At 41.2% G+C, this 21,942-nt stretch overlaps 1 protein-coding gene across 1 annotated transcript in view; it reads right to left on the bottom strand.

Moving 5' to 3' along the window:
• Nucleotides 1-972: 972 nt before the first annotated feature.
• tsnare1 (t-SNARE domain containing 1) overlaps nucleotides 973-21,942 on the bottom strand; it is a 495,360-nt gene continuing 474,390 nt past the window's right edge. Inside the window, exon 13 of the mRNA XM_008115495.3 lies at nucleotides 973-3,111. The gene's annotated coding sequence lies outside the window, so the exon portion shown is untranslated. The remainder of the gene's footprint in view (nucleotides 3,112-21,942) is intronic.

Genomic DNA, 21,942 nt, shown 5'->3' with positions numbered 1-21,942 from the left:
GGCTCATGTTTAACTTGTTGTCCACGAGGACTCCAAGGTCTTTTTCGCACACACTGCTGTCCAGCCAGGCGTCCCCCATTCTGTATCTTTGATTTCCATTTTTTCTGCCGAAATGAAGTATCCACCACTTTACATATGACCTAAATGACTACAGCATGAGAAGTACTAGTACACTCACTTCCTTATGTTTTTACTTAATCTTAAAAGTACTTGGTCTTATATCTTGTTAGGGAACTTTTTGGCCTCTCATCTGGTCCTGATTCTGAATCAAGTCACATGCAATAGCAAGATGATCTGTTTGACCAGTTCCAACCTCACATACTTGGATTTCATCCCACACTGTCTTTGCAGTGTTTCTAAACACTTAAAACATGGAGCTCCACAGAGCCCATCTGAAGACTCTAGATCAGTGGTTCTCAACCTGTGTGTCTCCAGGTGTTTTGTCCTACAACTCCCAGAAATCACAGCCAGTTTACCAGCTGTTAGGACTTCTGGGAGTTGAAGGCCAAAACATCTGGGGACCCACAGGTTGAGAACCACTGATCTAGATTGTTCTGTCGGTTCCCCTGTAACTCCATTTCTGGAGTGTATTGAAATGCAAGGTTTTTAAAGACAGGGAAGAATTGATTCCAAAGGTGTCCCTTCACATAGAAATAGGTAAAAATAGCTAAATTGAAGTGGGATGGTAAATGTTGTATTGATCTGTCTTTAATCTATTTTGGTGATTTTTTTTGTGTGTGGGAGGTCTTTCAATGTGCTGCTCGGTGCTTCTACTGCTGCCATTATTCCTTGGACACAAGAAAAGAAACAGTAATATTATTGGGTTGTTGTATGTTTTCCAAGCTGTATGACCATGTTCCAGAAGTATTCTCTCCTGACGTCAGGAGAAAATACTTCTGGAACATGGCCATACAACCTGGAAAACATACAACAACCCTGTGATCCCGGCCACGAAAGCCTTCGACAACACAGTATTATTATTGTTTTATTAATGACTGATTGAATATTTTTATAGTTGCAACACTGCAATTTTGAAGATATGAAAATCAGCTGTATTAAAAGGTTCCTTTTTCACAAACATGATCAGTATTTTCTGCTTTAAAATAAAGGTTCTTGTTTGGTTTTTTGGTAGAAATCTTTTTTTCTTGTATCACTGTTTCTCTTTCTATTTAAAGTTAAATTACTTTAACTGAATTTTTTATTTTTCCCAAAAAAGGAGGGGAAAGAAGTGAAAATTGTACTCTTCTATGTGATAAGTAATAAAATGAATGATTTCTTTGGAAATGGAAGTGGATGAACACTTGTGATGGGTTTTTTTCTTCAAATTCTCTGGCTCATTTCAAGACGGAACAGCATGATAAGTCACACAAAGAAGACGATTTCCCTCACTTTCTGTCCCTAATGGGATGAAAACCAAGGATGCAAGCTATATCAATTCAAGGTGGTTGGATGAACAACGTGATATGGATGGAAGCAAAACTTACTGTTTATAAAAATGGATGTCTCAAGCCAGAATTCAGTGACTATAAGGATCTCTATGAATGCAGCTATAGCATCAATACACATATCCCTGTACATATGTTCATTAGCTCCTGATAAGCTCACAACAATTATCAGTAATGTTCAATGCCTGAAGCCAAACTCCAACATTTGCTAGGGCAAATATACTTCGTGAACAGGGAGCTAGTTTGCAAACATGTTTGGTTATCTTTTATCTGTTAATGATGCAAGTCCCTGTGCACATCTCCATACAAATTGAAAGAGTAAATCATTCTATTGGTTTCATTTGGGGGAGAAAAAAATGCATATTTGTTGCATTTGGGAGCAAATCAAGTAGTGGAATTACATGCAACTTTGGTACAATAAAATTTAGGATTGGGATCAGATCTAACCCCACTTCTCTCAATAAATCCACCATGCAGTCCATGACATCTTACATTTGCTTTTGTTGTTGGCATTGCTGTTGTTGTGTGCTATATAAAAGAGTGCTACATGTTTCCCCACCACCAAAGCCCTGGCCATGGGAAGACCCATTAAAGAATGTATTTTTGATCAATAATGCAGCAAGGGAAAGCATCCCTATCCCATCACTTTGCTTTTGGACTTCTTAAAGTAAAGGTAAAGGTTTTCTCCTGACGTTAAGTCCAGTCATGACCGACTCTGGGGGTTGGTGCTCCTCTCCATTTCTAAGCCAAGAGCCGGCGTTGTCCGTAGATACCTCCAAGGTCATGTGGCTGGCATGACTGCATGGAGCGCCATTACCTTCCCGCCAGAGCGGTACTTATTGATCTACCTACATTTGCATGTTTTCGAACTGCTAGGTTGGCAAGAGCTGGAGCTAACAGCAGGCGCTCATTCCGCTCCCGGGATTTGAACCTGGGACCTTTTGGTCCGCAAGTTCAGCAGCTCAGCACTTTTAACACACTGTGCCACCAAGGGCCCCTTGGTCTTCTTAGGCTGGTTTAATTTTTAAAAATCAGAAGGAATTCTGACTTGCTTTGTCACATGGACTTCCTGAACCCAATTATGAAAAAAACTATGTGTCCATGGTTCACCTTCTCTTTGTCCAGTGCAAACAGTATGGTTGGGAAACAACATATAGATTTGCTTGTCTTGCACATGGAATTGTCACCCTGAGAAATCTTCCCACAGGATGATTGGGAACAAAGAGTCCCAATGGACCCTTGATTATGATCTTGATTCAATCTGAAATGAGATGCTGAGTTCTAAATCCATGCAATGGCATTTTTGGCAACACACCTTTGTTCCTCTCCCCTTCCCGCACCATCTCATGGGATCAGGGCCTGAGAGGCTTTTTGTACTGAAAGTCACTTTATGATGGAGTGGGATTTTAAAAGTCATTAAGAAAAGGCAAAATCCATATTCAGAGGGCAAATGTTCATGGCTCAGCAGAAGAAAGCTTAGTCAGAGCCACTAATCAGCAAGAACCACTAGGTTTCTCTCTCTTTCTTCTTATATAATTGTAGTGTTTATTGGCTACAACATGTTTTTTTTATTAGTATAATATATTCAGAAAAGTTGACATTGATGCATGGCTTGAATGAGGAACGTCTTTGGCTTCTCTTCCACTGGATAATGTGAACAGGTGCCCTGCAAATGAGACATGAAAAGCTGATTAGTATTTCAGAAAATAAAGGTGAAAGGGAAAGAAAGAAAGAAAGAAAGAAAGAAAGAAAGAAAGAAAGAAAGAAAGAAAGAAAGAAAGAAAGAAAGAAAGAGAGGGGGGAAGGAGGAGAAGAGAATGGGGGGGAGAGAAAAATAACAGAAAGAGATGGGGAAGGGAGGGAAGACAGAAAGAGAGAAGGAAGAAGTCACTTTAATTGATAAGATTTATTTTGAAAAGGAAAAAATCCATACTCTACTACTCTTTATCATATACTGTATATACTTGAGTATAAGCCTAGTCTTATTATTATCTTAAATTACAGTTTTATATAAATATTCAAAAACATTTAACCTACTGATGCCTCAAATAATGCAATTTTATTAATATCTATTTTTATTTTAAAATTTGACCCGTAGCTGCTGCATTTCCCAACCTCGTCTTATACTCGAGTTAATAAGTTTTCCCAGTTTTTGTGGTAAAATTAGGTGCCTTGGCTTATATTTGGGTCGGCTTATACTCGAGTATATACGGTATATTAATCTGAATGATTTACTATCTTCCATGATTTCTCTGTTGATACATGTAATTTAGGGAGAATTTACTGGAATTTAAATGGCAGAGATCATGGGAAACCCTTCAGGGGCCTTATGTGGCCTCCAAGTTATATGTTGCTAATTGACGTCTACTATACAGAGGGGGAATTGCTATGTATGGTCCAAATGGAGCCCACAATTTCCATTTGTTGTTGTCAATTCAACTATGGCTCATGAAAGACCTCCATACCTTGGTCAGGTTGTGAAGCTCAGAAGCTTTGACTTCCTGGATTCAGTGAACTCACACATCACATGGTCTTCCAGGTTTGTGACTCCCTTCCACTTTGCCAAGAATGATCATCTTTTCCCCATTAATCCACATATGTCCAACGCCTGACAACCTCGGTTTATTCAACTTGGATTCAGGTGAGTGTTTAGTCCCAAATGGATCTGAGATTCTTTCATTTGTTTCCCTATTCCATAGAACCATAGAATTCCCATCTTGACTACACTCTAATATTGCTTGGCTATATATTTCTGTTCTAATCTATGAAAATATTGGAGGTTATGATGTGTGCTATTTCTGTGAGTGCAGAAAACATGCTTTCTGCACAGAAAGCGTGTTTCCTATGCAGAAAACAGTGTTTTCTGTTCAGGAAGCCCAATGGAAATTGAGGTGCTGAATTCAGAAAACATGTCTTTGATCATGTTTTTCTTTGTATTCCTTTGTGGCACTTCGGGATGATTGAATACAAAAGGAAAACTGAAAACATATCCCTGCTTTATTCTTTGTTGGGTTTCTCAAATGTCAGAATACTTGTTTTTGACTTGTAAACAAAGAATTGCAAATTTTTTTTTCCATTCCTAGCAGCCACATATCTCCCAGGAGGTTGGGCTGCAGTCCTGCCTGAATGCATACCTAATGGTTTCATAACCCAGTCACCTTCAGCTCACTGCCTCTCTATCTGAGTCATTGACTCTTTAGCTTCAAGCCTCTACTCAGAGCCAGCAAATCTAACCTCATGCTTGAAGATTTCAATTCCTCTTGCAAATCACCTCAAAGACTTTACAAGATCTGATACTTGGAGACTTCAAGTTCTCAAAGGTCATTATTTCTAGACCCCCCCTCCCTTTCTATACAATTTTCCATTATTCTCCTCCTCTCCTGAGGCCTTTTTCCTCCATACTATTCTTTATGAGCAACTACTTCTCCAGAATGAGACACTTGTGCTGTTTTTAGGAATCAACCTGAAGGAAAAAAAGCAATTAAGATGGTATAGTGTGAGGGGATCCATCATGAAATAATGCTTTGATTGTTAGATGGGTCCAATTCTCCACTCAGCCATGGAAACCTGTTGGGTGACCTTCTTCACCCAAGAAACCTCTGTGATAGGTTCACCTTAGGGTTGCCATAAATCAGAAATAACTTGAAGGTACACAACTAAAACTACAAGTGTGGGGTCCAGGCAGGATTGTGTAGAAACATAACTCATAGTGAGAAGAAAGTTGGTTTGGAGAGTTCTTCCTTCCCCTGTCTCCCTTTGATTGAGTCCAATCACAGTCATCCTTCCACATTCACTGGGATTAGAGAGGCAGGACCTGAGGAAATACGTCTTTAAAATCACACTGGACCACATAGAGATTCCTATAAATAACACTTTAAATACAATCCACAAATAATCAAGTCTGTCGCACCTCAAGTTAGTTTCATCTTGCTGAACACACCAGGCTGTACACAGGTTGAAGTCTTTTGTAGTTTATTAGGAAATAGGAAATAAATAGTTTTTAAAAAGCCAAAGAAAAGATCGAAAAGATTGTTGCAAAACCAAGGCTATAAAGAATAATCCAAGACAACCTTAGGCATAAAACAAGGTTCCATTAAAACATGACATAGTCCCATGAACTTGAATAGACAAAGCTGCAGGATAATCTAAGAAAGCAAGAGCTGCTTCTAACTCAAATGAGACGTTGCTTTTGACAAAGATGTCTCTCTCAACACACCCTTTAATATTCTCTGCAGAGCATGAATGCATTTCTTTGGCCTCTGACCTCTTTTTTGTTTGCTATTCTGACACTCCTGTGAACCCAAAATTCCAAATGGCCAGTTCAATCCAGAGATGCTGTTTCATCAAGGCCAGACATATCGTTAGCAGCAGCCTCTGTCTGCATGCTATCTAACTGGGAGCTATCCTCCCTTTGCACCTGGCTAGCTTCAGTATCAACTCCAGTATCATCAACACCATTCCCTGCCGTGGGAATGCCTGCCTGCTCCTCATCTCTCACAACAGGGACACTCTGAACCTGAATCCCATAATTCCCATCAGAGTCATCTTGAATCTGAATACCATCATCTTGAACATCTGGAACCTGAATCCCACAATCCCCATCAGAGTCACTCTGAGACTCCAGCTGAGTCACAACAAAGTCCACAGAAGTCAAACCCACAAATGTGGAGGGACGGTTGTACGTTGTTAGCTAGCTACCACACTGAGTGCCTTTAAACCTGGGAGTGTTGTCTTCTGGCACTATTGCTTGTTTCATTTTGGACTGGTTCATCATATGGTTTTCATAGTAAGAGATATTCAATATGTCAAGTCACACACTCTCAGCTCTAGAGGCTCCTCAAGATATTAATCAATAAGCATGTAACTGGATTTTGGCCTGCATAAAAAGGAGTACAAGTAAGGCCTAGATACAGGGAAGTCATGCTCCCCTACTATTCTGCCTTGGTTAGACCACACCTGGCATCACACTGTGTCCAATTCTGGGCACCGCAATTGAAGGGAGATGTTGACAAGCTGGAATGTGTCCAGAGGAGGGCAACTCAAAGGATCAAGGGCCTGGAGAACAAGCCCTATGAGAAGTGGCTTAAAGAACTAGGAAGGTTTAGCCTGAAGAAGAAAAGTCTGAGAGGAAACACGTATAAATATGCGAGGGGAAGTCACAGGGAGGAGGGAGAAAGCTTGTTTTCTGCTGCTCTGGAGACTAGGATGCAGAACAATGGCTTTAAACAACAGCAAATGAGATTCCACCTGAACATTAGGAAGATCTTCCTAACTGTAAGAGCTGTTCAGCAGTGGAACTCTCTGCCTTGAAATCTGCTGGAGGCTCCTTCTTTGTAGGCTTTTAAACAGAGGTTGGATGGCCATCTGGTGGGGGTGTTTTCAATGCGACTTTCCTGCTTCTTGGCAGTGGGTTGGACTGAATGGCCCACGAGGTCTCTTCCAACTCTATGATTCTATGATTGTATACAATAAGAATCACATAACCACAGAACCTGTATCCAAGGTTTCTTTTAGATGTTTTCTAGCTCCTACAAGCAACAGTTGTTTTTGTAGACCTGGTAAATTCCTAGAAAAGATAAGTCTTTAGATATGTCTAGGTCCTCCAAAGTGGACCGTGAATATGGAGATCTTACAGTACAGTTCATTTGATGCCAAATTGTTCAGAAATTTAGAAAATATAGCCACCATTTTGAATCAGGTCCAGACATGGATGGGAAGTTGATCACAACTTTCTGGATTAGGTACAAATTTCAGGCACTTTCTAAAGTTAAGTTTGTACAGAGTGAACTGCAGGACTCCATTATGTAGCCAGTATTGTTTGCTATTGCTAGACCAACATCACTGTTCTATGCTGCTTATGTGACCATAAAACCAAGAGAGCCACTAGTTCAACACAACAAAGAAGGAACACTGTGCATTAGTCTTTTTCAAAGGGGATCTCATCAGGCATCAGATTAATCTGCAAACTGAAATGCTGGCTTTTATTTTTCATTTTAAAATCATCCTTTGTTCATAGGTAATCCCCGATGCTGAGATGTCTTTGATGCACCATACGTTATGAACAACAGATAAATCTCTTTCTGCTGCTGTGAAAACCTACTTTGCATTTGTCTGCTGATGTTTTGCTGCTGCAAAGTCAATTCCTCTTTTTTTTCTTCCTAGCTAAACCCTCTTTTTCAATCAGTATTATTATGAGTGGGTTGAATCATTGCAGTAGTAAATAGCTTGTGAGCTCCATCTTCCCTTCTTGTAACTGAACAACTCAAAGCAAAGCAAGCTCAGGAGAAAGACGATAGATCTAGCCCTGCATTCAGAGGATTATAAACAGAGTGATCATTCTCCCCATTCCAGGAGGCAACTTGATTTATTAAATGGTTTTCAAATATAGTCAGCCTTCCACATTTGTTCGGATTGGAGCCACAGGTTTTTCACAAAAGTGGGAAAAAAGGGAAATCTAATTTGGTATCTGATTAATTTGATTCATATGGTCTCTCTATACATCTTCCAGTGTGATTCTATGATCAGTTCTTGGTAGTAGTTGACGATAGGATCCCACTGGAAGAACTGAAGATTCTTGGAAAGGCCATATTAATCAAATTTGCAAAGGTTAAACCCAGAAATGTGGGGGGATGATTATATTCTCCTTCCATATCTCTATTGGAGAGTGCTCAGTGTTGTTGAAGGCTTCCATGGCCAGAATCCTGGCTTCTTCTTGCCTGGAGGAACCGCACTCTGAAAACAGAGGAATTCCAGACAGGAATCAATCAGGGGCAGCTAACATCTCTGAACAAAGGATTCCTCCAGGCAAGAAGAAGCCAGGACACGAAGCTGGCAAGGCCATTAATGCTAATGGGCCGGGCTGTGGCGCAGGCTGTTGAGCAGCTGCAATAAATCACTCTGACCATGAGGTCATGAGTTCGAGGCCAGCCCGTGGCGGGGTGAGCACCCGTCAATTAAAAATAAAAAATAGCCCCTGCTCGTTGCTGACCTAGCAACCCGAAAGATAGTTACATCTATCAAGTAGGAAATAAGGTACCACTTATAAAAGTGGGGAGGCAAGTTTAACTAATTTACGACCTGGAATGAGGAAGTGCGACCAGAGTGGATGATGAAGCAGCTGCTCCCCCCTGTGGCCAGAATCAAACATCCCCTCAGAAGAAGGTTAAATTGCCTCTGCGTCTGTCTGTCTCAGTCTCTGTTTGATGTGTTTATGGGCATTGAATGTTTGCCCTATGTATATATAATGTGATCCGCCCTGAGTCCCCTTCGGGGTGAGAAGGGTGAAATATAAATGCTGTAAATAAATAAATAAATAAATAAATAAATAAATAAATAAATAAATAAACAAGGTGATTAATTACAACATTCACACTGGCCTCCAACAGACAAGAGATCTTTCTCCCACTCTGGACCTTCTACAAATATATAAACCTTCCTTATTTAGTTTTTCCAATATACCTCACAACCTCAGAGGATGCCTGCCATAGATGTGGGTGAAACGTCAGGAGAGAATGCTTCTGGAACATGGCCATACAGCCCGGAAAGCTCACAACAACCCAGTGCTCAAAGTATTTGCAATAGAATCCTCTGTCATTTGAAAAAGATTCTGGGACGTCTTCTAGAGTATATATGCGTATTATGTGTTTGAGTCTTCTTTCTTTTCTTTGTCTTCTTGTTCTTCTTCTTCCTCCTTCTCCTCTTTTTATCATTATTTGTACATTGCCTTCTTCACGGCACTGGTACTTGACATATCATAAGTGTGAATGAAAGGTTTCAGGCAGTAGCAACACATTTGAACATCACTAGATTAGTTTGCTGACGCCTTGTCTCTAGGGCTGGATTATCAGTGGTTAAACTGAAGCAATTGCTGCAGGCCTTTCACAGGTCAGGTGGCCAGTCTTGAAGGAAAAAGGTTTTGCTTACTTACTTTCCCCTCTGGGCATTTTCTATTCTATCTAATCTTTCTGTTTCCACCAATGTTTTGTGAGGTAATTGGACAGAACCGGATGAACTAGTCCCCTTGAAATGCAAGACTAAAAATAGGTTCAATATTAAGATTTTGGTGTTGCTCTCTATTTAATATCAACTCTGCAACATATACATAAAGGGGAGGTGTATCAGAGAATAGTTCAAGACCCCAACAGCCTTAATCCAGCCTTTCCTCCAAACTGCTCAGTATAGTAAACATGCACAGCAAATGTATAATTTTGACTCATTTTCTCTACACATTTCCTATGATGCAGGAGATAGGGTGTTTCCCGTACTGTCTGTGGAAATATCTCCACAAATCCCAGCCATCTGCTGCCTTCTCCAAGCCTAATTTCTGGAGACTAGCACAAAGAGGGTCCCCATTTCCTCCAGTTGAACAATCACAAGGTTGGGACTTATCTGACATAATTAAGGTCCACTCTTTCATCTCCTCCCCTTACCTCTGACATCAGAAATGTGGCTTGACTACACTGCATTGGTGTCCAGCTCAGTTGAGTTCACATCAGCCCTGTTGTCCTTGCATTTCAGTTGTCACTTCTCACTAACCATGGAGCTCCATATGAAAGCCTGGCTGTCATTAATGCATCTATTGAAATCATAAAGGGACATCCATGCAATCTCAGCAATGAGGGGGTAGAGCAGTGGTTCTCAACCTGTGGGTCCCCAGATGTTTTGGCCTTCAACTCCCAGAAATCCTAACAGCTGGTAAACTGGCTGGGATTTCTGGGAGTTGTAGGACAAAACACCTGGGGACCCATAGGTTGAAAACCACTGAGGTAGAGCAACCCCCTTTTTCTTATTGACTACATAGTTTCCCATTCTGAGCTCAGCAGATGTGACCACAATGACGCATGGTGGTGATGACACAAGGATGACTTTTCCCATTACCTGTGTAATAATAATATAACAACAACAACAACAACAAGCCATTAGAACCAATGCCATCAAAGCCAAAATTGAAAAGTCGACAACAGATCCCGAATGTAGACTCTGCAAGGAAGCAGATGAAACAATAGATCACATCCTCAGCTGCTGCAAGAAGATCACACAGACAGACTACAAGCAGAGGCATAACACCGTTGCTCAGATGATTAATTGGAACTTGTGCCACAAATACCATCTACCTGCGACAAAGAACTGGTGGGATCACAAGCCTGATAAAGTTACACAAAATGAACACGCTAAACTACTCTGGGACTTCCGAATCCAGATGGACAGAGTTTTGGAGCACAATACTCCTGACCTCACGATCGTGTTAAAAAACAAAGTATGGATTGTCGATGTTGCAATCCCAGGGGACAGCAGGATCGAGGAGAAGCAAGTGGAAAAGCTGACACAATATGAGGATTTAAAGATCGAACTGCAAAGACTGTGGCACAAGCCAGTCAAGGTGGTCCCAGTGGTGATCGGTACACTGGGTGCAGTGCCTCAAGACCTTGGCCTGCACTTAAACACAACCGGCGCTGACAAAATCCCCACCTGCCAGCTGCAGAAGGCCACCTGACTGGGATCTGCATGCATTATTCACCAGTACATCACACAGTCCTAGATACTTGTGATCTAATACAACAGCCAGCATAGTGTCTGCTGTGGACTCATCTTGTTGTATTTCAAATAATAATCTTTATTTATATACCACTCTTTCTCCTCAAGGGGACTCAGGGTGCTTTCCAACATGTATGCAAACACAGTCAGTTGTCAAAACAGCATATAAGAACTTGAAACACAGCAAACATAATAACCACATCGTAACAAGGCAAAACAATTCAATTAAAATAGACATAGTTACAGTCAGAACATTTTATCGAGGGATCGGGAACCAGTAGTCAGGGCGAGGTTGACATGGTCCAATTCAGTCCAGAGATAGATTGATGCCAGTGGTGTATGTATGGAAAATAGATGAAATGTGTGAAATGGAACCCTATCCAGTTGTCCAGGGAGCTTCAAACCTTGAAGAAACTAGGGGTTTCTTGCAAACTCCAATGTATCCCCTGACTTTGCTTATTACCGAGCTAAATTGGGTGAAAAGTCTAGGTACTGAATCCATGAAAAAAATTAAAAATGTTATGGTAAAAATATTAAAAAATTTCAAAAAAAAGTGAATTAGTGAAATGTTCTGAAAGTTGGCAGGCTTGCAGATGTGAATGTGGCCTACAAGTGAGGTGAGTTTCGTGCCGGTAAACCTAAAAATGACAGAGAAATGAGCCTCTAAAGTTTCTGCATTGGTGTCAATGGACCAAATCTTTTGAGCCTGAAAACAGACATCTCTCCTGAATTTAGGAAGCTCCCTAAAAAAAGAATGGGGGACAGCCAAAAACCAGACACCGAAAATGGCAAAGGTTTTTGAAGAATTGCACATCCCTAGTAAGTACGGCTTTTTAAAATTCATGAAGACACAACCTAAGAGAATTCTATGACTCCATTCCAATGCATCAATCAATCAATCAATCAATCAATCAATCAATAATGGCAGAGAACTTTCCAAGCCAATTTCATGTCTGCCCCTTGACATTTCTCACTATCTGATATCTTGGACAGAGCTATAAAACTGTAGCAGATCTTGAAAATTATACACCGTGTACTTTCCTGTGATTAAATAACAAGCGACACTTTGGAACCCAAGGGCTTATTTTCATTGCCAGAATAATCTTCTCATTATGACAACCACTGCCTGTCCTTAAATACTCCTCCAGAACGGAGTGATGCATTTATAGGATGGTGATTATCATTTTCTTTTGGCTATTTAGCTTCTTCTAAACCAATCTGGATTCATAATGAGCCATGACATTATCTCCTTGACAACTCTATCTCCTCCCTTCTCCCCCACCTCCTCCTCAAATCTAGTCCTGAAGGAGCTCATCAAAGAACAGATTGGAAGAAGCTCCAGCTCTTGGCAGAACTAGCCATCAGTTGCATTTTTGTATGTAGAGATCCAAAGAGTTAACCCACAGGAGCTAAATGGGATATTTGAATATTGCCTCCTTTTGAACCTGACTTGGCACGAACATTTGCCTAAAGCTATGTTTCCAGACAAATTTTAAATCCTCAAATCATAAACTCGGAAGGAGTCCTATGGGCCATTAGGTCATTGATGACCAACCATATAATAATGAGACCAAACAGAAAAATTGGGTTGAAACAAAGGCCACTTTATTTACACTGCGTCCTATTTATTTTGGGGGCCCTGGTGGCACAGTGCGTTAAAGCACTGAGCTGCTGAACTTGTGGACCAAAAGGTGCCAGGTTCAAATCTCGGGAGTGGAATGAGCGCCCGCTGTTAGCCCCAGCTCCTGTCAACCTAGCAGTTCGAAAACATGCCAATGTGAGTAGATCAATAGGTACCGCTCCGGCGGGAAGGTAACGGAGCTCCATGCAGTCATGCCTATGGCCGCATGACCTTGGAGGTGTCTACGGACAATGCCGGCTCTTCGGCTTAGAAATGGAGATGAGCACCAACCCACAGACATGACTGGACTTAACGTCAGGGGAAAACCTTTACCTTTACCTTACCTATTTATTTGGGGCTGAAAAGAAGCAACATGAGGAGAGTTCAGCTGAGGCCAGGTGACTATCTCAAGTCACATTTTATTTATTTATTTATTTCATACATTTATATCTTGTCCTTCTCACCGCTGAGGGGAGATTCTGGGAGGCCTCACAACCGGCTATTAATAGATGCCAAACACAACAATAATAAAACAATTACAGTTAAAACAAATAATTAAAAACATCCATGATAAAACATCCATTTAAAATTACACCAGTTCAAAGTCATAGTCCAGGGTCTGTCAGTGTCCATTATCAGTCCCATAAATCATTCTCATTATTATCGATGTGTCTGCTGGTCAAATGCTTGGTCCCACAACCATATATTTTAAGTTTTTTCCCAAAGGACAGGCGGGAAGGAGCCAACCCGATTTCATTAGGGAGGGAGTTCCACAGACAGGGCCACCACTGAGAAGGCCCTGTCCCCCGTCCCCACCAATTGTGCTTGCAAGGGTGGTGGGATCGAGAGCAGGACATCCCTCAATGATCTTTACCTCTAAGGTGGATCATAGAGGGAGATATGTTTGGACAAATAATCTGAGCTAGAACCATTTAGGGCTTTATAGACTAAAGTCAGCAGTTTAAATTGTGCTCAGTAGCAGACTTGCAGCCAGTGGAGCTGACGTAACAGGGGGGTGGTATGCTCCCTGTACACCACTCCGGTGAGCAATCTGGCTTCTGCCCATTGGACTAGTTGAAGCTTCCAAACAGTCCTCAAAGGCAACCCCATGTAGAGCACATTGCAATAGTCTATTCAGGATGAAACACTGTGGCAAAGTCATACTTCCCAAGGTACAGACACAACTGGCTCACAACTTTTAGTTGTACAAAAGCTCCTTTAGTCACCACTGAGACATGGCGTTCCAGGCTCAATTATGAATCTAAGATCACTCCCATGCAGTAGTTTTGCTGTCTGGCTGTCAGGAGAAAAAGCAGAAGTTCAAGGAGGGTTCTGTCACATGGAACTGAACATCCTGGTCAAGATTATGAGCGGACATCGAACAACCATTTTTTTCCAGATCCCACTTGTACACCAACTGATCCCAGGGACATTTCTTAGCTTAGCTGGCCGGATGGACAGGATGGACAGTCTCAAAAGGGCTGAGGTTACAAGTGGCAACAGTCTCTTAATTCCATCTTGGAGCCTCAGGAAAAGGTCAAAAGCGCAAGCAAAGCGTGGCCTAACTCTAAGTGACGTTAAACAGATGGTGTCCGATCCTCAAGGAAATTGCATGGCTGACTCCAGCACTGCTCTTTTTTCACAGTGTAAGCTGCATTACTTCTGCTTTGCAAGGAGACTCAGCCTCATTTCTGTATTTATTTTTAACAGATGAACCATTTTGCCCCGAGGGCCTGGGAGGTTGTTATCTTAATCATCAGTAATTTTTGCAAGGAAAGAAATAAGAAGTGGAATGCAGGGGACAAATGGCTCCCTCCTGTTGCCTGCCAAAACAAATCCTGCTCTGAATGGTTCTTTGATACTCTTCTTCACTGCAGGAGATGTGGACTTCACAAAAGATTCCCAAAGAGATCATTTTATGGGTTGTTTGTCAAGCTACAAGAGCACATGGGGGGCATTTTTCCATGGCTTTCTTTCTGAAGGAATTGTCAGAGGCAGACCAATCTCTGCATTCAGGTCTCACTTCAAGGAGAACATCTCCAGGTGGTGGTTCATGAGATGCTGGTAGTCTATGGAGGGCTTCCAGGAAGGAAAGAAACAACTGTAACCAATTGACACAAATATAGTAATGGACCCTGGTTTGATTTTATTTATTTTTTGGATGGAGGAAGATTCCAGTCCTCCACACCAAAAAGGATAGGACTGCTCCTCAATATTGTAATCTACTAGGAAGAGATACATTAGTATTCTACTTATTGGTGGTGTGGCTTTGTGCACGTAAGTCCCCAGAGCCTGCATTTTTCTGGAGTACAACTCTCAGAATCCCCTTTTGCGGTCCCAAAAGTGACACTTAATTCCTGGTAGGCAGCCACATGTGCCCAGGTGATCTAGGAGATGGCTTCAGTCTCACCCATTTTACCATAACGAGATGCTCACTTCTCACCCCTTTTTGGAGTCCTCCAACAATCTCAGTCTCAAGAGATGTGAAGTACACTCCCAAGATTTGTTTGTGGAAAAGAATGTTCCAACACATCAGGACATTCTGTGAAGAAAAAAAAATCAATTGGGGGATGACTTCACATGGAATACTGTGTCCAGTTCTTGATGCTAACAAGCTGGAACATATCCAAAGAAGGACAACAAAGATGGTCAAAGTCTAGAGGCCAAACCTTGTGGGAGCTTGGTATATTTAGTTTGGGGGGGAAAGGCTGAGAGGGGACATCAATTCCATCATGATTAAATTTCTGGAAGGAAGTCACACAGAGTGGGGGCAAGCTTGTTTTCTGTTGCTCTAGAGACTAGGATACAATGGAGGAATGGGTACAGATTGCAAGAAAAGAAATTCTACCTAAATATTAGGTACCTTAAGGGCTATAAGACAGTGGAACATGATGCCTCAGAGAATGGTGGAGTCTCCTCTGGTTTAAACAGAGGTGTCAGGAGTGTTTGGATTGTGTATTCCTGAATGGAAGATTGGGGTTGGACTGGATGGTCTCTGCTGACTCTATTATCCATAATCTAGTCCAATTCTCCAACAATTACATCATATATACCTGGTCCTTTTATGGTGAAAGAAGCTCTTTAGTTGCTCTTTAATAACCTTCTGTCTTGTACCCACTCCCTCAACCATTTAGCAGCTTGAGCAAGGACAGGGTGCTCAGGAATGATCTGGTTGCACCTGGGAGGAAAAGGCATGGTTGATATCCAGGGTAGTATAACAGCTCTTTTGTTTTCCTTTTTTCTGTTTGGATCCAGATTGTTTCTAATTACTGACACTCTATCCAGCAAATGGTCAGAGGAACATCTTGGACAGTCATCTTGGACACCTGGATACCCAGTTGCATAGTGGTACATGTAGACTACTTTGCTCTCTCCTGCATCATCTTCATTGCTCTATTTACACTTCTCCTTGCTGCTTCAAATTAGCAAAATACAAAAAAAGGAAACATTGCAAACATACAAAACCTCTAGTAATCCCCTCCTATGAGATTTTGCAAGCATTTGTTCTTGCATATCAGAACTATGTAGGGAAAGATTTCCATCTCTATCCGGCAAAGCTTGCCCCTTGGAGTCAAGTTTGCCCTTGAGCTCAAAGAGCTTTGCCACTTCTGCTCTAGATGCAACAGAAATACAGTTCAGCTCAAGTTCAGTTAATTTGTATTATCAACCGTTGGCCTTAACGTAAGAGATAACAGATCCAGTTTGAAATTGCACAGAAATAGGGAGATTAGCCCAGGCACAAAATATATAAAACACACCTTGCATGATTTTCCCCCTGGTTCTTTGACGAATGAAGAAACTTAGAACGCTAGCCTAATAGTTTTTGTGCCTTCTGGTTGACCTAAGTAATGTTGCATCTTGATTTTGTTTAATGGTCAGCAATATGACTATGCCTATTTTACTTTTTTTGGATACACTTAACCCACCTGTAAGCAGCTGTGGCACAGCTGGTTAGTAGCCAGCTGCAATAAATCACTACTGACCAAGAGGTCATGAATTCGAGGCCAGCCCAAGTCGGAATGAGCGCCTGACCATTAAAAATAGCCTAGTTCACTGTTGACCTAAGCAACCCAAAAGATAGTTGCATCTATCAAGTAGGAAAATTAGGTACCGCTTATACGTGGAGGATAATTTAACTAATTTACAACACCATAAAAATCGAATGACAGCATGTCAAAGAATGAGGAAGTAATCCATCAAGGACTCAGTGTCACAGTGGATGATGAAGCAGCTGCTCCCCCTGTGGCCGGAATCGAGCATACCCTCATGAAGCCGGAAGCTGGAAAATGTTAAATTGCCTCTGTGTCTTTGTCTCTGTCTCTGTCTGTATGTCCAATGGCATTGAATGTTTGCCATGTATGTGTACATTGTGATCTGCCCTGAGTCCCCTTCGGGGTGAGATGGGTGGAATATAAATACCGTAAATAAATAAACAAACAAACAAAAAGCAAATCCTAACTTGAAGAGAGTTGATTGCTTGTCATATTATATGATAGGGATGAACTTAATGTGGCCTCTAGGTCCTAATATTGTGGCCCCTGAAACTCAGCACTGGTCTGTATGAGCCACATCAGGCATGCTTTTTGATATCCTTAGTGCAGCAGATATATTGCTAATTATGATAATACTAAGTATAGGTACATTTTGGTGAAATTAAAATATTTCCATCATTTCACAGTTGAAAACTGGGGCATGTGGGGCCAAGGAACATTGAGTTAATTGAGCACAGACTGCTTTTAAACTGTGAGAGAGGTTTGAGGGAACTGAAACCAGCTGAGGACAAAAGAGGAAAGAAGGAGGAGAAAACAGGGACATTTAAAAAGTGAGATGACAAAAGACCACTCAGGACTGTTCCTGCCAAATCCTCACTCATGAGAAAATACTATCTGTTGAAAATCTGCATCTCTGGCTATTATTAAAGGCATAGGAACTCTGTGACAAAAGGGTGAAAAATAAAAAAGGTTCATGGTAGAAGCACAAAACATTTGGAGCTGCAGGTTGTTTACACTTGCATTGCAATTGAAGAATCTAAACAAACGGATTATTCTATCTATAAAATAAATTCAAAAGGAATGTTTCTCACTCTATCTGTTCTATATATTTTTTTTACATTTCTACTTCTCACCTCCCTGTGTTTATCATCTTAAAGATTTCTTGTTTTTTCCCCCCGTTATCATTATCTTTGCAAATGTGTCAAGGCTTTTAAGTGGAAGCGTTGCTCAAATAATCTCACGCATGCTGTTATTTGAAAATGTTCAAAGCAGTTTGGCATCGGAGTGCTTATTTCCATGTAAATGTGTAATTGATCCTTTTATACGAGAACTATAGAATTATAGAGTCGGAAGGTACCCCCAGGGGCATCTAAACCAAACCCCTGCCATGCAGGAATACACAGTGAAAGCAGTCCTGAAGATGGTCGCCTAACTTTTCAAGACTCTCAAAGAAGCAGTCGATTCCTCTGCTAAGCAGTTCTTACTGTCAGAAATGTTTAAATGTTTAGTAGAATAACTTTTGTAATTTGAACCCACTGGTTCTTGTTTTGGTCTCTAGAGCAGCAGGAAATAAGCTCATATAGTATTCTACATGGCATTCCTTCAAATAAAGTCCAAGGTGCATTTACATTTAATCTTCTCCAGCTTCCAGCTTCCAGCTTCCTGAGGCTATGCTCGATTCTGGCCATAGAGGGAGCAGCTGCTTCGTCATCCACTGTGATGCCGAGTCCTTGGATACTTCCTCATTCCAAATGCTGCTGGACAATTTTATGGTGTCGTAAATTAATTAAATTAGCCTCCCCACATAAGTGGTACCTAAATTTCCTACTTGATAGATGTAACTATTTTTCGGGTTGCTTAGGTCAACAACGAGCAGGGATATTGTTTTTATCTTAATGGTTGGATGCTCACTCTGACATGGGCTGGCTTCGAACTCATGACCTCTTGGTCATAGTGATTTATTGCAGCTCACTACTAACCAGCCTGTGCCACAGCCCAGCCCATTGTATTTCTGGCCATATGGTTCAATGCCCAACATGGCATCACTCAAAACTCTAGTGATGCAGCAAGGGGGTCCCATGGTGGCGCAGACAATAGAGCAAGCTGAATTCAAGCTGATCCAGTTGATCACAGCTCCAAAATGGTGGGATCACTCTGAAGCTTGCAGGATGTTCTGGAGCATGCCCTGTGTTCTACAGTTGCAGATTAATGGCCACATGTAGTAATTCTGCTGCAAATCCAGCCATGCATCATGTGGACTCCCTGTAGCAGTGGGCCTGATCCAGCTGTCCACACAATGCAAACTAATCCTAGGTTCTATCTGGAGTTTCCTGGAAACACCAAACTCATCCAACCCCAACTTGGTTTAGCTCAAAGCAAAGTTCGTGTAAGGCCAAAGAAAGGCAGATCCTCCCCAGAAGTAGCTATACATGGTCCTAGCTAGCACCATTTTTGTGGTGTAGACATGGTCAAAGTCTCCTTCATCTGAGGCATCTGAGTTAGTAAAATTACGGTAAATATTCACTGTAGAATTAATGTAGTTTGACAGCACTTTAAGTTCCATGGTACAATGCTGTGGAATCATGGGATTTATAATTGAACAAGGCACCAGCACCCTTTGGCAGAAAAGTCTAAAGACTTTGTAAAAGTGCATCTCTTATGATTCCATAGCATTCAGCCATGTCAGTAAATGTTGTACCAAACTGCATTAATCTATTCTAGATTATCATGGTTATGTTTCAGAATTAATTAAGTAAAGTACACTTAATGAAGGAGCCTCTCATGGGATTTGCAACTGATGAGGCACCAGAACCCTTTGACAGAAAAGGCTAAAGACTTTGTAAAACTACAACTCCAATGATTCCACAGTATTCAGCCATGGCAGTAAAGGTGGTATCAAACTGCATTAATATATTCCAGATTACCATGACTATAACCCAGAATTAGTTGTTGGGAATCATCCTGGACTAGATGTAGTTAGATAGATGATAGAGTTAGACTGAGGGAATCCTTTCCCTGTTTCCAAAGCATGCCTAGACAGGCTTTACTGCGTTTCACTCTATCCTGTTTACGTCACATCCCTTACTTTGAAGTTAGTAGAAATGTGAATCTTTAGGGACACTAACTTCCCATTGGTCAGAATGTCTTTTATGGCCCCAATAAACTGGACCATGAGGTTGGAACCATTTTGGTTCTCTCTTCTCCCTTTGTTCTACAAGCTAATAAGAAGCATCTCGCCATCTCTCCTGGCAAGATGTAACTATGTAGATGTTTGTTATTGTTCCTTTCTTATTTTTCCTTAGAAACCAGTCTAGAGTAGACTAGACAGCTCCCAAGCCTTTCTATCTACAATGGAGTTCTTTTTACCTGAATAAATACTTTTTGAACTTTTATTGAGACTCTGCAGTCCATTGCAATCCTAACTAGACAAAGGCTTCTCTTGCTCACCCCGTGTAAGTAACTGTTGCATTTGAAAGCTTTGCTTTTGCTACTCTGCTGATTTTGGTGGAATCCCCCCCAGAGAGGGTTAAATTGAGTCTAACAGCACAGAGATTACCACAACATTAGTTAAGTATAATACATTTAACAATTGATCCTGAATCCCCACCCCTCCTCATTTACAGAGGCTTGTTTTCTTGTTGATGGACTCTTTCTGCTTCTTCCTTCCAATGATCTCCTGTGTGACTATCCAAAACAGGATTCCTGACATAAATTCCTCCTTACCCTGGAGATTGCTGGTGGGAGGAGGTTGGAAATGTCAGTCTGCTTTGCTTCAATCAACAGGAGAACAGAGGTCATCCCTCTCAGTGGATGATTCCCTGTAAAGCAGCACTGGGGCATTTTTAAAAATCGTGGCAATAATGCTACAATTGTGAACAGGGAGGTTTTGTGAATATGAACCAGTTACTGAGGCATAACTCTAGACTACAAATCTCTGGCTTCAATACTGATTTCTGACCATTGTTCTGATTTTCAAGGTTTTTCTGAATTCCAATTACAAATGCACAAAAAAGTGTGCAATTGAGTAGCTTTCCAGAACTGCCTCCTCTCCACCTCAGGCTGTGTGATACACCTCCGCCATATGGTGTTTTAATGCACACTAACTATGGGAGACCTTTTTCTTTTATTGGTAACAGATGGACAAGTGCTGTTGTTAGGCAATGAAATGAAAAACATGGAGGAGGGACAGGGAAACAGACAGTGACAGCTGTAAATGGAAATAGAGCTTGGACAGGTACAACTCTTCTAAAGACATCTTTCCTGCTTAAACATCATCATCAATGCCTACATCTTCAAAATAGTCCTGACTAGACTCACTCAATGGGATTTTCCTCAGTCCTAACTCACCATGCAACAATTGATTGAATAGGTCTACTCTAGTTGGGACTAACAAAAAATGTCAATCATCAATACAGTAAGATCTCCATAACCACAGAACCAGTATCCACGGTTTCACTTACCCACTCACAGGAGGGAAATTGTCTCTAGGAATTTGTTAGGTCTTCAAAATAATTCCTAGAGAGGATACCTGGTATACTGGGACTAGAAGTGAAGCCGTGAGTATGGAGGTCTTACTGTATTATAATCCCACATCCTTCCTTGTTTGGGATTCAGCATGTCTTACAACAGTGAAAACAGATAGCATGAAAAAGTTGGAAATGCAATTGAATTATCAAGGAATTAAAGTCTACTAAAGCAATGGTTCTCAATCTTGGATCACCCAGTGTTTTGCTTCTAGGAGTTGAAGTATCAAACACCCGGAATTCACAAGGTTGGGAACCTCTGACCTATTGAGATCTGAAGAGATTGGGCAGTTGGCTCATATTTGTTCTATGTGACTTTCCTGGTGTGAAATAGCTTTTTGTCCTAATCCAAGCTTCAATTTCCTTTGACCTAAGGACTGCTAGCTTTCTTGGAAACAAGCTTCTTTTTTCTTACATCTTAAGTGCTTCTGAAATACATTTCCTCATAAAAGGACTGCTTTGTTCTATATCAATGAATCTTTTGAGCCTTAAGTGCTAGTTCCTTGAATCTGCCAACGTTATCTTCATCCATATTCTAACCCTCCACTCCATCTTTATTTTCTAATAATGGTCAAGATTCTGCATCATCATTCTGAGTACAACAACTGTGCTGTGGCATCAAAGTTATGACTGATAATGCCCCCTTCCAAAACCTCCAAAATCTTTATAGCCTGGCAACACCCAACCAAAGTGTTTCTCATGCAGTGTAGATCAGGATGCTGAGGAATGGTACCAGAAGTGGGGTCGTGCTTCAACTTTTGTCCCAAGGTCCCCATGGCCTGGAGATTGCCATGGATGGCATTTTGTAGCATCCCAATCTTGAGTGC

This window comes from Anolis carolinensis, chromosome 4, assembly GCF_035594765.1.
Source record: "Anolis carolinensis isolate JA03-04 chromosome 4, rAnoCar3.1.pri, whole genome shotgun sequence".
In the NCBI taxonomy this organism is placed as follows: domain Eukaryota; kingdom Metazoa; phylum Chordata; class Lepidosauria; order Squamata; family Dactyloidae; genus Anolis; species Anolis carolinensis.
The sequence above is the reverse complement of the archived record's forward strand: the minus strand, read 5'-3'. Positions and strand labels throughout refer to the sequence as shown.